This window comes from Numenius arquata, chromosome 1, assembly GCF_964106895.1.
Source record: "Numenius arquata chromosome 1, bNumArq3.hap1.1, whole genome shotgun sequence".
Classification (NCBI taxonomy): domain Eukaryota; kingdom Metazoa; phylum Chordata; class Aves; order Charadriiformes; family Scolopacidae; genus Numenius; species Numenius arquata.
The window spans coordinates 108,513,428-108,531,143 of record NC_133576.1 but is presented as its reverse complement, the minus strand read 5'-3'; positions in this window follow the sequence as shown (position 1 = coordinate 108,531,143).

Genomic DNA, 17,716 nt, shown 5'->3' with positions numbered 1-17,716 from the left:
CTGCCAAACCCATATCAGTCATTTCTGAGGATGGGTGTGGGTCTAAGGGAGGAATTCCTGGCTTCGGCTCTCTGCAGGCAATGGGAGAGGAGTGACTGCCCACTCTCAACAGCAAAACCGGCAACAAGCAGCAACGGACATGTAAATAAATAAGAGTGTGGAAAAACTTACCAACCAATGAGTCCTACTCACAGCTCAGCAAAAGTTTGAAGTACAGGAAGCTGGATCGATTCCAACAAGATAATGTAAATGAGTGGGAAAATATTTGGGGAACTCCACGCTCCCCAGGGAAACAATACAGCCATTGGGTCGTGTCATGTGATGCAGCAAATGTACTGATGGGTGCTACGGGGAAGGATTTCCCCATGCTGTAAGCTGACACTCCACATAAAACCCTTTCACGTGACCCAACAGCCTCAGGTGCTGAAGCAGAAGAAATGTGTTGGATAATACAGACACACCTGCTAAGATCTTTGCTCTCACCAAGGCTACATGTCATACACAACAGAAGGGGGAAGGTGAGTTGGGGATAGACACTGATGTTACGCTGCTTTGCCTCTGCTGCAGAGTTTGCTTTGGCCCTCAGGAGAGCCACTCACAAAGCTGTGTGCATGAGTGTGACAGTACGTAATGCGTGCTGTTCTACTATGGTTCATACACGATGCTTCAGAGGAGGAAGAAATCATGACCACTCTATGCATTGATGGTATGTCATGCTGCTGAGGGTGGAAAAAAAAAACCTTTCAGAACTCTTACCCACTTTTCTGAAATGCATGAATATATCATTGTCAAAATGCAGTTGCAGCATGTAGCTCTGAGTCACGTCAAAGCACTGACTTCTTGAGGAATTCCAAGCAGTACTGGAATATTTTTCTTTTAATTGTCTACTTTGTAGGAGGGAAACACTTTTTCAGGGGCAGGGTTAAGGCAGTGCAATGAACTGCCTCAGAAGCGTGGATCAAGCAGAAACAATTCACAGCCTGCTTAAAGTACCACATTCAGTTCTTTCACTTGGCTTTTTCTAGTATTTAGAGGAAGCAACATGTAGCAACCTAACAAAACAAAGGAAAAAACCCCAAAAACGCAAACTGCAAGGGTCAAAGCAAGATAAACAAACAAAATCTCTACCCTCTCTATCCCAAAAAGAAAGATAATTGTGCTGCAAATTCCCTATCTGGATGAAAGCAGGCAGAGCCTCTCACTATTCTGCCCTGGTGAGGCCCCATCTGGAGTACTGTGTCCAGTTCTGGGCTCCCCAGTTCAAGAAGGGCAGGGAACTGCTGGAGAGGGTACAGCAGAGGGCTACAAAGATGATTACAGGCTTTGAACATCTGTCTTATGGGGAAAGGCTGAGGGACCTGGTTTTTTCAGTCTGGAGAAGAGAATACTGAGGGGGTATCTGATCAACGCTTATAAATACTTGAAGGGTGGGTGTCAAGAGGATGGGGCCAGTCTTTTTTCAGTGGTGCCCGGTGACAGGACAAGAGGTAACGGGCACAAACTTGAACATAAGAAGTTCCATCTGAACATGAAGAGGAACTTCTTGACTTTGAGGGTGGCAGAGCACTGGAACAGGCTGCCCAGAGAGGTGGTGAAATCTTTGTCTCTGGAGATACTCAAAACCCACCTGGACACGTTCCTGTGCAACCTGCTCTAGGTGGCCCTGCTTTGTCAGGGGGGTTGGACTAGATGGTCTGCAGAGGTCCCTTCCAACCCCATATCATTCTGCGATTCTGTGAGGTGGCACTTTTTCATGTCACTAAATATAATTCTAGTTGAAAACAGTTGCTACAATAATGAGCAAAGGACAGTGCTCTGTGTTGAACAGATTTCTCCTTTTAGGAAATTACATGAGTGTTTCTACTTTTTGCAGTAGCTTTTTAATTTAACATAGTCTAGTTTTACATAATTCAGTAAAATTCTTTCTAAATCTTTACAAGAGCAGCAACCTTCTTAATCTCTCATTTTATTATAAATATCATACACTATATATTCAAAACTTATTGACTAAATGTCACATAAAAGCTTCAATTTTTTTTTTTCATCTACACATTATATTAATCTTCGTAATATATCACTTGCAGTGTTTTCAAGGAAGTTCTGAAGACTTTTCTGGAGTGGAACTAGCACTGATAGTTTGAAATGCAGTCGCTTTTCTCCCCACCGACAATAAAGTCTAATAGTTCCCTCTAGTGGTGAAATGACTTTTTACACCATAAAGGCACCTTTCATACTTGTTTCGATTTGAAGATCAATACTTACCGTAAGAATAATTAATATTCCTACAGAACATGGTGAATACTCCTACATGCTGTTTTATTTCTAAAAAGACAGGATTGAGAGGAGTTTCTGAGGATTCTAACTGTTAAAACTGCAAACAACTTCTGGAGGATTTGATTTTTTTATTCTTAATTATTGATCTGTTTTTAAAAAAGGAAGAATTTGGCAAATTTCCTCAGACCTTCTGCTCCAATCTGAGTTGTAATGCAGTTTCCACTACAAATAGAAGGACTTCAATTTTTTTTCCTTAAAAATCATTTAAAAAAATGGGGTTTGTGAGCTAAAAGCAGTCTTCTACAAGCTTTTCCTTAGATCACTTTCCTCTTAGTAAGAACTATTCTGTTTAAGATCACTGGCTTCCTGCTGTTTGCTGAAAAATATATTTCAAAAAGATTACGTCAGACTTATAGCTGACTAAAACTGACTATGGCTGGTAGTTATGGATTTACAACATATTATATAAACCCGTGTTTTCAGGCTTCTTAAATAGCCCTGCCTGGGCTCAATGTTTTGGCCTGAAACTGCAGTTCTCTTTCAAGGTCAGTGTTCTGGAAAGCTTAAACATAAGGTATGAATGTCATCGCTTGAGGCACCCAATATACTTGACAAGAGAAAGGCATCCCGCAGCCGATTCAGTGCCTGCGTGCCTTATGGCAGAGTCTGCCTCTTTCCAGTGACTACAAAGGAATCCTAGAGCAACTACCCTTAATTTAAAAGACTCAATTAAATGCCTATTTTGTGTGAGATAAGCACGGCAATGGCACAGCCAGTCTGTTGCTTACCCCTATTTAAAGGTTTATTTTATGGCTATGTGCTCTGGAGCAAAGGATGGAACTTTGACAGGGACTTTTGAGGGGAGAGGGAGGATATTTTCAGGCTAACCATCATGTAGTTACCTACTTTTATCACCTTTCTCTTTTTCAGTATTGGCACAGAATTATAATCTATTGAATTCTGACTTTATAGCATTCATATAAAATTTACATCAGAAGACCAGCAGCCTTCTCAGCCAACTTGGATAAAATTTATCTAGGTCTCATGATTAAAATTTTACCCTCAGGTTTTGTCATATCTCTCGCAGTTACTGAAGGGTTGGAATGCCCTGCTCTGGTGCAGTACAAACATGCTATCTACCTTTCGTACATCTCTGCTAAAATTATTACCATATCTCAAGTTATGAGTTGATACTGTTGCTAAGACTTATTTAATTGCTAATGCATTTGTATTAGGTTAACTGATGCAGTTGGAAAAACAAGCAAACATTTTGGAAGAGGAGAGCTTGGGTATCTCAACAGTTACAGCTGTTGGTTGGTCCTTTATAGTCGTGGAGGGAAAGAAACACTTCTAGGGGATGTTTCATCTGCACTGCTTTATATAGTTGCATTAGGATGACAGGAATTGTGTCCTAAAAAGTCCTGTTTTTCTCAATTGACTGTAAAGGGAGTGAAGGGTCACTGTAACTAACTGTATTCTGATATCTAAAGTTAGGTAAGATGTATCCAAGCCCATATATTTTTCTTTGTATTTCTCTGTATTTCCCTATTGATTTCCTAGGCTGTAAGCTTCTCATTTATGTATTGCATTCAATGTCATATTTTCCATATATTACATTGGGGACCAGTGGGAGGCTGGTTCTAACAGCTATCTCCATTTGCCAGTGAACCAGAGTAGGCTTTCAGTTAAAGATTTCCTCTTTCTTGGTGGAGTACTCTTTGCTTTTTAAGCATCTTTTTAGTTTCTGTCGCAGAACTCCCATTTTTCATTTGCTTTTTTCTATCTGCTTTTCCCCAGCCAATTTCACTCACAATTTTCATCAGCCATGGGAAATTAGCCATTTTGCAGCATCAGCTACTGTGCAGGGGATTCACCTTGCCTGTCTTGGAGACCTATTTCAAATTTAGTAACTCACATCCTGGTAGTGCCTTGCCCTTTGCATTGACTATGGAGGGGATCTAGATGGAATTAAGGCTACCTTTTGGACAACTAGCATGAGGTGAGATGAGCCATCCTAGGGCTGTAAGAGAGGTGGCATGACTTGCTTTCTAGCAGTGCCTATTTCCCTCTGCTGCCTGCAGAATGAGTTGAGGGCAACTAGTTCTAAACTCATGGCAGATGATTAAAATTACATGACATAAATCCCATCTATCACGTCCAGTTATCCCTCACTGACTTCAGACCGGGAATTAATACAGCTCTATCCATCGCAGTCAGACCATAATTGAGTTACCCTGTATTGAGAGCAGTAATACTTTCTGTGTTAAAGGATCACAAGGAATAATTTTAGAAACTCTAATAAGTTGTGTGACCTCCATGCTTTATTTCTGAAATTGAATTCTCCCATGGCAAGACAATTGCTCCCCCGCAGTCTGCCTCTCACTGCAGACAAGTCGTCAGAAATAATTCTAGTATGGTTTTATGGTCTATAAAGACTGTCCCTCCTTCTCACTCTGCTGTATTCTCTTCTTGTCTTTTGTGTTTTAGCACACTGACAATTAGTTTCTGAATTATCAGGTTATACAGACCAACTAGCAGTGTCTTTGTAGTGCTACCACTGTATCATTCACTGCTTTCATGTCTTCCCCTAAACACATTTTGTCTAAAGATCTTTAGCATTCCAGTCAGGTGAACTGTCTCACTGCTTGCCAGTAATACTTGCATCAGTGAGAATTTCCAGTCTCTTCTTTGTAACCTAGACTTTTAAAATTACTACCTAATGACCAGAAAAATGCTGTGCACTCCCTTGAAAATGAGGATGAAGTTGGAAGTGTAGGTAATAAACTTAGACAAGGATAGCAGGGGAATGTGAATGGGAGACAGACACAGGCTATAATGAGTGGAAGTAAAAGAAACTGGGGGAGAGCAGTCGTACATGAGTCGTACATTTTATACTACAGAGCCTGTAGTAGAACGTGGGGTTCCTAAGTCTGAAAAATCCTCCACAGTCAGCAGATAATCTCCTCTTGCTCCAGCCACTGAGGAATCACAGTCTACATTCCTGTCAGCGTCCATTCACTCATGTGCCAGAGACCTGTGCAAATGATCCAAAGTATGGATCCTGATGTTGACTTTATGAGTATCAGTAGAATCTCACAAGGTTACTTTTCAAAAACTCATTCTTTGAACTAGGCTGTGAGATTTTTTTGATGCTCAGTTTCCCATGGAACATCTCTCTTCCTCGCGGCATCTCCAGTGCTTCCTCACAGGGTGCAGTAATTGGTTAAATTTTTGAAGGCAGTAAGTACGGCAGCTGAAGAGGTAGCACCTGGATCCTGTTGCAGCTCAACACTTCAGCTACTCCTTCACTGTGTGACCTCATGGCTCAGGTGTATTCAACCATCATGGGACCCAACATTTTGCTGTCTTCTGCACTAGAAAACAAATGGCTTGAAAGTCCAAAGCGGAAGAGAGTTTTCTCATTGACATTCTATGTTATTCTGTGGGCTCTTCAGTGGTGTACATTATTTCCTACACCTCTAACGCACTTCAGATCTGTTTTTACATGCAGAATTTGAGTTTTGGTGAGTTACCCATAATAACAGAGGAATTCAATGGCTGAACTTTGAATTCTACCAGGATTGAAGTACCTCACAGTACAGCCCAGTGCAGTTGTTGTCATTTCCTGATCTGCTTCTGAGAGAAGCTGTGTGCATGAAACATTTGATTTTCTGGATAGGAAAAGAATGTTTTTCAACAGATTGCTTGCATATCTGCACACAACCCCTCACTGAATTGCTGGAAAATCTCATTTCTATAGCCATACCCATTTTAATGAACTTCTCTTTTGTAATTATTCAATTATCCATCTTGCTTCTCAAAAAAACCCCAGCATAACAATGATTTAACACAGCACTGCAGCAATTAGCACTCAGAAAACAACAAAGAAACACCTCAGTAGTCAAAGAGGGATCAAAGTATGAAATCAAAAGTAACGCATTACAATCATCGTAACACCACTTCAGTTCTTACAGTAACAATCACAATGTTTTGGTGGGTTTGATTCCTTTCTTTTTAAACCTAAACAGAAGCTACAGAGCATGTTTATTCCATTTTCAGAAATATAGTAATTAAGAATTTCAAAGCCTTTCTGGTTTTCTGTCAAAAAGTAGGAGCTAATAGGTCAGTTGCTGATTTGCTGCAGCTTTTGTCTAGTCTAACTCTGCTCACTTCAGTAAGTCTGGAGTTGAAAAAGGAACCATATATTGGCAGTTACACCTGTAGGTAGTTTAGTTGTCATTTTTAAAACTTAATGGAACTCACTTTGCCTTCTTATTGCCCAGGCAGCTGCAGATGGCTTTCTTTCCATTTGAATGGCTTTGTGATGTTGGGTTTTTTGCTCAGTACTTATTTATTTATTTTTTTTCTTGGTGTTACATTTATTACTAGCTGATGGCACAGGGGATTTTGACTACTTTTTAGGTTATTTGCACCAGAGACATTCTTAACCATGCTTATTAGACCTTCAAGAGTGCTAATTTTCTCATACAAAGGGAGTGTTGAACTTTCATTAGTGTATTTCCCAAATGCTTTCATTTTCTGATACCATTTAGTATAATTATGTTTGCTTTTAATACATAAGTGTGGAAAATAATGTACATGGGGAGACAAACAACACAAAAGCTGTCATAAAAGCATAAAAGAGCAGCTGATAAGAAAAACAGCAATGCAACATTGTTTTTGGAAGCAATGGAACACAAGAAGAGCTGACATATTGTGATGCTAACAACTTTAATTAATGATGTATAGAAGGTCAAGTATAAACGAGAAAGAGAAGATCTGTTAATTGAAAACATGTGCTAGTATACTAAAATTAGAAGTTTAGAAACATACAATATAAAAGTAGAGAATTCTGATGAAATGTTTGATTGGAAATACATTCCTTGAGGTTTTTTTTCTCTTGTGAATGGAAAATGAGGCATACTTGTTAGAGATAACAAAAGGGAAATTTGGGCTATTGAGTCCAAAATATCGGTGTGAAATACGTGTCCACTTTATTTCTTCCTCATTCATATATGGCAATCGTCTTTAGGGCAGAGTTCAGGATGTGTTTGTTTAACCTAACAGGTAGTTTGAATCAATAGCCAAGTGGGAGTACCTTTTCAGTGGGGATTTAGGAGTCATGAAAGCGAATGGCCTGTTTCACAGCCATTAATTCTCTTACTTTTGCTGATGTGCCTAATAAACTCCAACTGGGAATGATGCTCCTTAGTAGATAGACTAGTGCAGTTCTTCAATGCTGGAATTCCAAGTAATTTATCTGCAAAACGCCTCCCTTCACAGCCTGCATTTGGATGTGTTAGCTCATCAGCCCCCTATCCAGCATGGCAAAGAGATTTTTAATAGTGGAATGCGCAGCAAGGCAGAAGACCACTTGCAGCAAAGCTGGCTGAATCTGTGGGGTTCTTCTTGCCTAACCTTAGCCATATCAGGCATGTAAAAAAATAAGCTAGATTTCCTATGTGAAAAAGGTACCTGAAGAAAGTGATTCACCCTCTTCTCAAATAAGTGTTTTGACACAATTAATTGCTCTAAGAAAGCAGAATTGCTCTGCAGTGGTGTCCTTCACTAGAAATGTTCCATTTGGCTGTCTTGGAATTTGTCTTGTCTAATATTTAGCCATTTAAGGATTAGCTAATGTAAGCTAATCATCTAGGCTTCTTGGGCTGAGAAGCACATCCAGTGTGTGTGTTAAAATTGATGCCCGTTAAAGGTAGCATGAATCACCCTGTGGATGTGACTCTTTTTCTATGTATGTGCTACAGAATGAACCAACACAATTTGCTTCAGCTGGACTTGAGACTCTTTCAGCTAAAATACAGCATAGATGCAACTTGCTTACTTTTAGCCATGTAAAATCTGGGTGTGTGGTTTAAAGGAGGCCACTACTTTCACTTGGCCTATCTTTGCCACTTAGTTTCGGTAACTTCTGGTCACTTGCTGTTGAAAATACCACAGCAAACATACTTTCTTCCTGTGTTTGTCTGGTGACATTAAGAAAAGTCAAGACAAAATAGTTGCTTTTAGATTTCAAGTTACCTTTTGTGTTGAGGTACTCTGCTGATGGGTCCTCCAGCATTTCCCATTATGATGTCCTATATTTAGAAATATATAGCTCCATCAGCAAGGAAAGAATAGAACTTGGCCTTCTAGAGGGTGACATTTTTCCATGTGACATAATTAAACAGATCCATATGGATGGTAAAATTCCTTCTTTTTAGGCACTGGTGGTTTGAGAAGACACTTTATATGCCTTCCATTCAAAAAACTTTTTGTTTAGTTTACTGCATTGTAAATGGCTGATCTCTAATGAGTGTAGTAGTTTGATTTTCTTTCATTTTAATGAAAAACAGAAAAAAATCCTTAAAAAACACAAGAGAACTTAGCAACTCTGCTCAAAAGTGAGAGGCAGACAGAATCTCTGATATCATATCTCCCGCAAACCAATATAATCACAGACATTTACTGTCCCAGAGCATGTAAAGTATGGCAGGAACATTCCAGAAGACGAAGCCACAATTGTTATGCAAAAATACTAAGATTTGTAGCCAGTAATCTCTGGAGAAGAAGAAAATGTGAAAATTGAAGTTTTACACAGTATAAAGATTATAATCTGCTGCCATTCTTTAACCTGGAACAGTTTGATGGAACAGCTCCCAAACTTTTCCACTGGTTCCAGCATGCTCCTGAATTCTCTTGCTGTTGCAACTGCAGTCTTTTATTTCTGCTTCTGGTTGTGAATCCTGCTTTTGCAATAAAACTTCTGTCGCACTCACAACCCTTACTGAGTTCTGATCCCTTGTTTATGAACCACTGCTTTCGTGGTATTTTTCACCCAGCGTTTTTTTTGCATGTACAAGTATGCCATTCTGCTTTCTTCTTTTGTAATGATCACCAGTCTTTTCAAGAAAGAAAAAGCATTAAAATAACGGCACTCACATAACATCATTGCCACTTGCCACTGTAAGAAGACAAATCGCATCTTTTGATCTGCAAAGAGTCTGCCAAGTCCATGCTGCCTCACAACGTTGTTATGTCTCGGTCCAATTGTTGGTCCGGGAGGGGTTCGTAATGATTCCTGTTTTTCTCTCAGGTTCTCACAAACATTCTGCAGCAAATCTGGTTTAGCACAGTTGAGGTGAAATGATTGTCTGCGCTAAAGTGATGGTTGTTTTCACTTTCTTTGTTATCGTTCCCATATCTGTAGCTCTTTGACAGGGCAAATCACTGCTAAGAGTCAAGTGCGAAGTGTCTGTCAGTGGATGGCCCATCATCAAAACAGACCAATTAGCAATGTCCCCATCTGCTGCCTAGACTCATGCTTGCTCCCTGCCTGTTCCCAGAGCCAAGAATTGAACTGGAATCTGTGGGTTTCATGCACAGCAGCAGTAGACAATTTCTCCAACACTACACATCGTCCAGAGAACTTCTTAGAGGAGCTGGAGAATGGAAGTATTGTCAGTGCCTTTCTTGCAGGAGCTAGTCCTCTCCTCTGCAAACCTAATGCTGTTCAAGAGATCACTACAGACTACTTGGGGTCCATTTAAGACAGAAAGTTTGAGTTGGTGCCAAAAAGAGCGCTCTTACCGTGGAACACAATCTGCCCTGACTGGTGAAAGGAATCAATGTGCTGAATGTCCTCTTCATGAGGTTAAAATCTTACACTAATCTGAGACTGATGAAAAATGTAAAGGGAGACTAAGGAGAGCTTGCTACACAGTTAATCCTGTATCTAGCAGGATACCAAATCTATAGAACTTCAGGTTTTCAATATCAGGCATTAACTGTTTGCACACATTGACATGAAAACAGAGTCTGTTAGATTGTATCTGTATTGTAATAACAAACTGTATACCACCTTTATTGTCATAAGCTCCTTTGTGGCCCTCAGTTACCCCTTTGGAAAGTCCTGATTACATGTAATGCAATAGGGTTCTCAACCTGTGTTCTATGATTTTACTTTCCAGAAACCTCTCATTTTAAGGGCTGTGTGAAATGCTTTCCACAGCAATGTTGGCGTTCTCAGTCCTTTCCACCACAAGTCCAAATGGGGTTGTATTGCCTGAAATTCCTCAGTGTGTGGCTGCTGCAAAAACTCATACTCCTGAGGGCTATATAAAAACCTTAACTTGGAGTCCAGGAGCGGAGATGGGACTCTGCTGTGAGAGCGGATGACTCTGTTTGCACTTCTGATTGAGGCATGGAGAAGTCTACATCTGTGTCAAGATACAATTTCCATGATCTCTTGTACTTTTCAAGTCTAAAAGCACTCCATAAGGCACAGATAAACATGATCTTCATTGATAGGAGGTGAAGCTGAACCCCAAGAAGCTGTAACTTGCTCTGATGCAGGTTCCCTTTGTAGCAATAAAAGCCCTGATAACTTGCATTTTCATCCTGTCCTGCTTATCTGTTTCTTAGCACGTGAAGACTATCATGAGAAACACATATTTTATGAGAAGCCAAATTGAAGGAGAACAACTTCCTATGGATTTGCGTCTGGTGGGGTTGTCTGACGTCTACAAAGAGCTTCCGCTCATGCTTTTTCCTCCAAAGGAGCACTGACAGTCACTCTGCTTTTTGTGAAGCACTTGACAAAATTGTATATTTCTGAGGCTGTTTCCCCTTTGCCAGATGCTGTGATTGCACTAGTCTCTTTTTCTAAGGAAATCAGACTAAAATAGCTCTACAGCTGATTTTGCTTTTTCAAGCAAATTATCCAGATATATTAAAAGCAACAACAACAACAACAAAATCTTCTGTAGCAGTTCCTTTACTCTGTGAGTCCAGTTTGGCCCCAGAAGAGGTGTCAAGATTGCTTAGTATACCTAAAAGCAGGACATGGCACAGTTCATGTAGTTTTCTGAGGCATAAGTCAGAGAGTCAAATCTTGCTCCTGGTGTAAATCAGGAAAAATATTGTGCTCTGAGAACAAAATTGACCCATAACTTCTCTGTCTATCTGTATATTTCTTCTGTCAGGGCTGTTTACATTTTCTTCTTTGTTTAATAGTAGAAACTGGAATGGGTGGAAGGGAAAAAAACCAGCATGATTGGCTATTCTTTTTCTAACAAAAAAATTAATTGGGAGGGATTGGAGAAGATCCTCTCTTCTCTCCAAGGAGTCTCATCACTGATTTGTCCTATGGGATGGCTGCATCTGGTTCAGCTTAGCTGTATCTGCCTTCAGTATCAACCCTTCATCCGGTTTCACATGTCTGCTGGAACGCTGCCTTTTCTCCCTTGCTTGGATCTTGCCATTTTTCTTTCTCTTACTACTCCTATTTCATTTTAGGCTTGTTTGCTTTACGGAACCCCCTGTAAATCATTCCAAGATCCGTTGTCAGGAAGTATGCTAGCTACAGTCATGTTGGCTTGATTTCTTTCGTGTTTTAATGCTACTTGCAGTAGTTTTACTGTACAATCAAACCCTGACACTGATAAAAAGCAAAGGGAGCCAGTAGATGGCACCATTTATTATACTATAGGAGATTCATAACTGAAGCCTGGAGGGTTTTTCCCCCTTAAACCTGGCTGTCTGTAAAACATAAATCAACCCTCCATTTTTAGAGATGTTACTTACAAGCTTAGTAGAGACCTCACTTTATATCCTTTCCCAGGGCTTCCTGGGAAGGATTCAGTGGCGATGCCTTAAATGGAAAAACATTTTAGAAACAATAATGGAACTAGAGGTCAATAGGATACAGCCCAGGGGAGCTTTCTTCTGTTTTGCTCTTAAAACATACCCTGTTGCTACTTTGCTTTCTTCATTCTATTAAACAACAGATTTGCTTCGAGGCATATCTCCAAACCCAATAACTTCGGAAAAGATTCAGGCAACGGTCAATTACAAACATGGTTTAGCTCTTCTGTAATAATGAATAGTACTATTTTCTTACAACATATAGCAGCTGTTATCTGGGGCTTTCGGAGTGCTTCAGCACACTAATGAAGCATGCCTTGCAACACCTCTGTCAGATAGGGAATATTAATTCCCCAGGAGGCCCGTTGACCTCGGTGGGTGCTTGAGTGTGCTTTCTACATATCTGAGAAAGAGATACTTGTGAGTAAAGACTACAGAACCAGGAATACACAGCATAATATACTTTATGCCATTTTTTTTTTCCCAAAAGAAAAAAAAAAAAGGACAAAAGAAAGTAGTTTTGCCTTTCAGGAGTTAGCCTCTGCAGCATTTTTGGTAGGGGATCAGACTGCTTGCTTGTAGGTTAGCTCCAAGTTTCCAATTGGTAGTGCATGCACTGTGTGCTTCAAAGACAGATTTAGAGACTTCAGCGTCATTTACTATTAAAGGTTAAAAGCAGTTGCTCTTTCTAATCTACTGCTACACAGCCAATCTAATTTTAATACTGTGTGCTCTAGAAAAGGAAAGAAATGCAATGCTGAAACATTTAACAGGATATATTTTTCCATCTTTATTTTAAGTTATGAAAACTGTCTGCAAAAAGCTAGTAAGTGTTTCCAGTCAATGATAGTTTCCTGGCATCAAAAGATTTAGAAAATGAAAGGAAATATCCAGCGGAAAAAAAACACCAAGAGGAGAGACAATGAAAAAGAGAACAACTTGGATTTTCTATATTTATCTGTGTGTTATGTGTGTCCGCTTCACTGGGCTGTCAATTTTAATTGGACTGCAACCTACTGTAGTTGGGTTCACACTGGTTCAATTAAAAAATCCTGTTGTTACTTTTTTTCCATATTGCACATAAATAGGAGTATTGTAGGAGTAATAATGTTAACCCCAGTGTCCTGGCAGAATGCCAGCTCAGGTAATTATATTCTGCCTATGGAAATTTCAGTTGCCGTTTCAGCTGAATACATTAGTCTTTATTTTCCATTCCCAATCATCATGTTATATAGCACTGCTGTGTATTGCTAAAGAGCCACCCCAGATGTGGCTGCATTTTAGTGATCACTGAACTAAGTAGGAAAAAAAATCAGGATCTCTCCTCCTAGTAAAATTCTAGACTGCTTACAACATCAAAGTGCAATGTTGGGGGTGATAGTTGCTTGAATTAAGGATTACTTGATGAAAGCATGCATGGAAAGTATGGATGGACTGTATAGATAGTTAATGGTTTGTGGAAACTTTGCATAGTGATGTGGTTATGACAAAGAACAGTGGAAGGATTCTGTAGTCTCACTTAGGAAGAGCTGCACAAGCAAGGTAAGTCAGGCTGAATCTTTGACTTAAAGAATGGTACAGCTTGGGAAAAATAATCCTTTAACAGCTTATCTGATAGTTTTGCACAAGGACTACTCATCACCTAAGGCAAAAAGAGGAGGGGCAGTTGCTGAAAAAAATGGTGATAGTGCCTCAGAGAAAAGTGGCTGGAAATGGTAATTTTGTACATCATTTTCTGCATAGCTATCATTACGCATGGTTTAAAAAAAAAAGAAAAAAGACACACACACCCCTCCCCCCAAAAATGAAATAAAAATAGGACTAGCCTACTGGAATGGGTTCTTCCAGAATGTTTACTTTTGTCTGTTTTGAAAATTGGCCATGGTGCTGTTGAAAAAAACCCAGATTTTTGTCTACAAAATAATCAGTAGCAGCTTAGCTCAGCATCTATTGACATTAACATGAGAAAGGTGGAGCAACTCTGTCCTTTCAATCTGCCCTTCTTCCCCCTAAAATGGGGCAATAATATCTGGATAGCCCATGGAAGAGTTAAGAACAAGGATTATGCTTGCTTTGGGTGACTTTTAAATAAAAATGAAACTTGTGTTACAAAAGGAGCAGAATAGTGATAAAGTAAAATGGGCATTCGAGAAATCAGCAGCAAAGAGACAGCATAAAGGTCAAAACACCAATCTTCTCTTTCAAAAGATCTCTGAAGCCAGGGAGGTGTATGCTGGCTCAAATGGTGGAGAGGTATCTTATCCTTAGAGACTTTTGAGGACGATTTGACACCTATCTCTCACTCGTGCCCTAGGGACATCTTCAGCTTACAAATATTGTTAGCTTTGTTAAGGTGGGAACTGAAACTCCATTTTAGAATTTGTCAATCTGCTTATTTAGCTTATATTATCCAAACCGTCTCACTATCTGTGTTTACTGAGCATATGTAGTGTTGTCTTGTAAACCGTCTTCATATTTTCTCCTTTGGGATTATAAAGATCTCATTCAGCAGACTTTTCCTCATCTAAGTAAGAGTGATTATTTTGATGAGCCTGCTTGAGTTAACCAGAGTTTCAGTGGAACTGGCCATGTGGTGGAGAATCACCTATGTGACTAAGGGTGCGAGATTTGGCCTAGATCTCCCACTTCCTATATGTGGTGGTTTTAAATTCTCCCAAATTTTATTTTTCAGATTTAGGGGTGGAACGCAGTTGTTTTCATTTTCTGATGGTGACTGGAAGATGAAAGACGAGCTGCAGGGCTGGTGACAGTTCTCGGGACTGACAGCATTAGCGTAGGTATCCAATCATACAGTAACGATGCAATCCCTTAGTGTAAGGTACACGGAGAGCTGTCAAGTCTGTAGCAATCCAATTAAGTTACATGGTTTCTAAAGCTAGATGATTTGAGGAATCTTAAAACAGAGTTAGCACTGCGCTGGCTCAACGGCTGTGTCAATTATCTGGTTGGATGTGCTTGTAGCTCTGTCTGCTGAAGCATGTGGTCTTTTTTTTTTTTTCCTTTTGCCCTAGAGCAAGACCAGGGAGAACACACTTAAGAGTTAATTATTACCTAGCTTTATTATTCTTGCTTATTAAATGAGAATCCTTATATATATTTGAAAGACATGGTCATACCACTTGGGCAAAAAACCCCAACAGAATAAATGGATTGCATAATGCGTTTTTCAGGCTTTTTACTGAAACTGAAATATTAAGGTTCCTTTATAGTAGCTGAAGTGGCATTCATTTGTGTGGAGGTCACACAAGGTTTGACCTTTGCAGTGGGAAGCCTTTGCAGTTCTTGTCAAAACCTTTTCCTTCTAACCTTTCGCTTCAGATATCTGCCTGCATTTCTGTTTGTGCTGTTCCCATTATCTTTGTATCTGAAATGCGTGAGAGAGAAAAGGAAAGCAGCTCCAGAGCGTAGCTCTCTTTTTTAACCACTTCTTTCTTTGTGGAAAATTAATCAAAAGCCCTGTGTGAAGTCCCACCTGAGCTCAGCCCTCCATCCTTTCAAGGTGTCCAAGGACTTGCAGTCAGGTAACCCTATCACGCTCTTAATGCGGGTTCTTCACAGGTGCATGTGCTTCACTCTTTGTTTAATAATTTGTGCACAGAGCTGCCTTATATGTTTGGTGGAAAACACAGGCAAGATTACCTTATTTCTGAGAACTCTGCTGCTTTTTAATCAGAGGGTTTGTCCACCCAGCCAAAATAATCTAGCTTCCCCTTGGCAAAAAGCCTGAGGAAAGAGAGGGGTCACTCACTGTACGCTAAGAGCAGCTTGCCTTCTTCATCTCATCTGGAAATTAGAGTCATTGTCCAGTCCCTCTCTGCTCTCTGCTGCCAATTCTGAAAAGCAAAATCACATCTGAGACAAAATTTATGATAAAATTCATATTGATTTTGCTGGGACCATGATTTCAGTCCAGATAGATCTAAGAAATTACTAGCTTGATCTCATCTGCCACTTCAAAGACGGAATCAGAGCTGGCCACATCTGTACAGGAGTGAAGACAATAATGAAGCTTGTCAGGTGCTATGTTTCAGGAAAAAGTGAATTGCAAGAACGAAGGAAAATTTACAAAATAAAGCCAAACAGGGAGAAACAGTGTGGCTGCACATCCGCTTTGGAGACCCCCAAGCCCAACCCAGCTCTGCAAAGGTTCCTCAGAATTTCCACTACCAGAGTTGATAGAACTATTTAATTTTTATACCATGTAATGAAAAACACATCTTACTCCTGTATGCCATATTGGACTCTGATGGAAAATGAAATGTTTCTCTTGACAGTTGAGTCGGCGTGGGCATTCCCGTCAGCCCATGTCTCGCAGAAAAAGTCCTGCTAAGTTCAGTGGTTAACCAAGTCTGGCCTTCTGTGAAGAATACACCAATATTGGTGCTGATATCGGTGCTTGGTTTTTGCACTGGCTTTTAAAGAGCTGAACCATCAATCGCCTTTTGCTCAATTGCTCCATCCACCTTTTTGATATCAAGGTATTTATCAATACATATTGATATATTTCTTCCCAGCATTCAATTTGCAGGCCAGCAAAGCTGACCCATGAAGGCACGCGTATGTCTTCCAGCACAGAAATGACATCCTCAGTACAAATTCAAGTCTTCTGCTGTGAACTCGAGCACACCATCCTATGTATGTAGAAGGCAAAGGCTGAGAACGAAACGAACAAAAATGGCCCATCTGCAGTCACTGGCAAAACTCCCAAGAGAAAGCCAGGAAGAAGAAAGGGAATCAGGAGAGTTTTTAAACACAGAGTTTCCCCCTTTATCATGTTTTTAATCCCATTTTCTTTGCTTCTTTTTGTCTTGCTTTGTTGTTGCTTGTCTCTAGCATGTATGTTCTCGAGGCTTTATAACGCTTCATCTTAAGGGGAAACCTGAAGAGCACATTTAGCCTGCTAACGAATAACCTGAATTTTTTTCATCACCGAAGCCAATCAGAGGCAGGAGATTACAGCCGACGGAGGACTGAGATTTGCATATTAACAGCACAGTTATTGAAGAATAGCTGTCTCCTATTTAGACCAAACTGTGCCCTCCGATTCGCCAATACCGGCTGCCAGCCAATGCAGATGAGGGATTCAAAGGTCAGATGGTTCTTGGTTTTGTTTTTTTTTTTTTTTTTTTTAAGAGAGAACTGTACAGTGCTAATATAAATCAGATAGCGAAAGCCGTGTGCAGGAAGCCGAGTAAGCGGAGTGAACCTGCTTGGCTCCGGCTCTGTAGCGGCACGGCTGCCTTGCCCTCTTGTTGGCTCCGATGAGTCTATCCCTGCGTAATGTATCATATTGTATATATTAATGTTTCAGCTTTACAGTTCTATTTCCATTAGGGGAAGATTGCCTGTGAGCCTCTTAGTGGATAAATAGGAATTTACAGCTTTCAAAAATTCTCTTAAAGCTTGCAGGATCCACAGAAGAAGGAATTACACATGACTATTTTTGAAGCTTTAAAAGGTCCAGAGGGCCTAATTGTGCTCTCAGATATGTCTGTGCAGCTCTGATTGAAGTCTTGGAATATAATGCATGCTTATGCGACAGCTAAAATGAGTTCTTTTTTAAATAAAAAAAAAATCCTTCAGTTATTAAAAAATTAGACTGTAAAGTCTTCGGGGTCAAGCCAGCAACTTCCCAAGAGCTATTCAGAATGTAACAAAGTGAGGTCTTGGTGGAACCTGGCGCTGTACCGACCTACAAATAGCAAATAAATGCTGAAAGTGTTAGTGAAAATCATGCAAAAAAGGTAACACCACCTTCTGCAGGTTTGTGCGAGTGCAT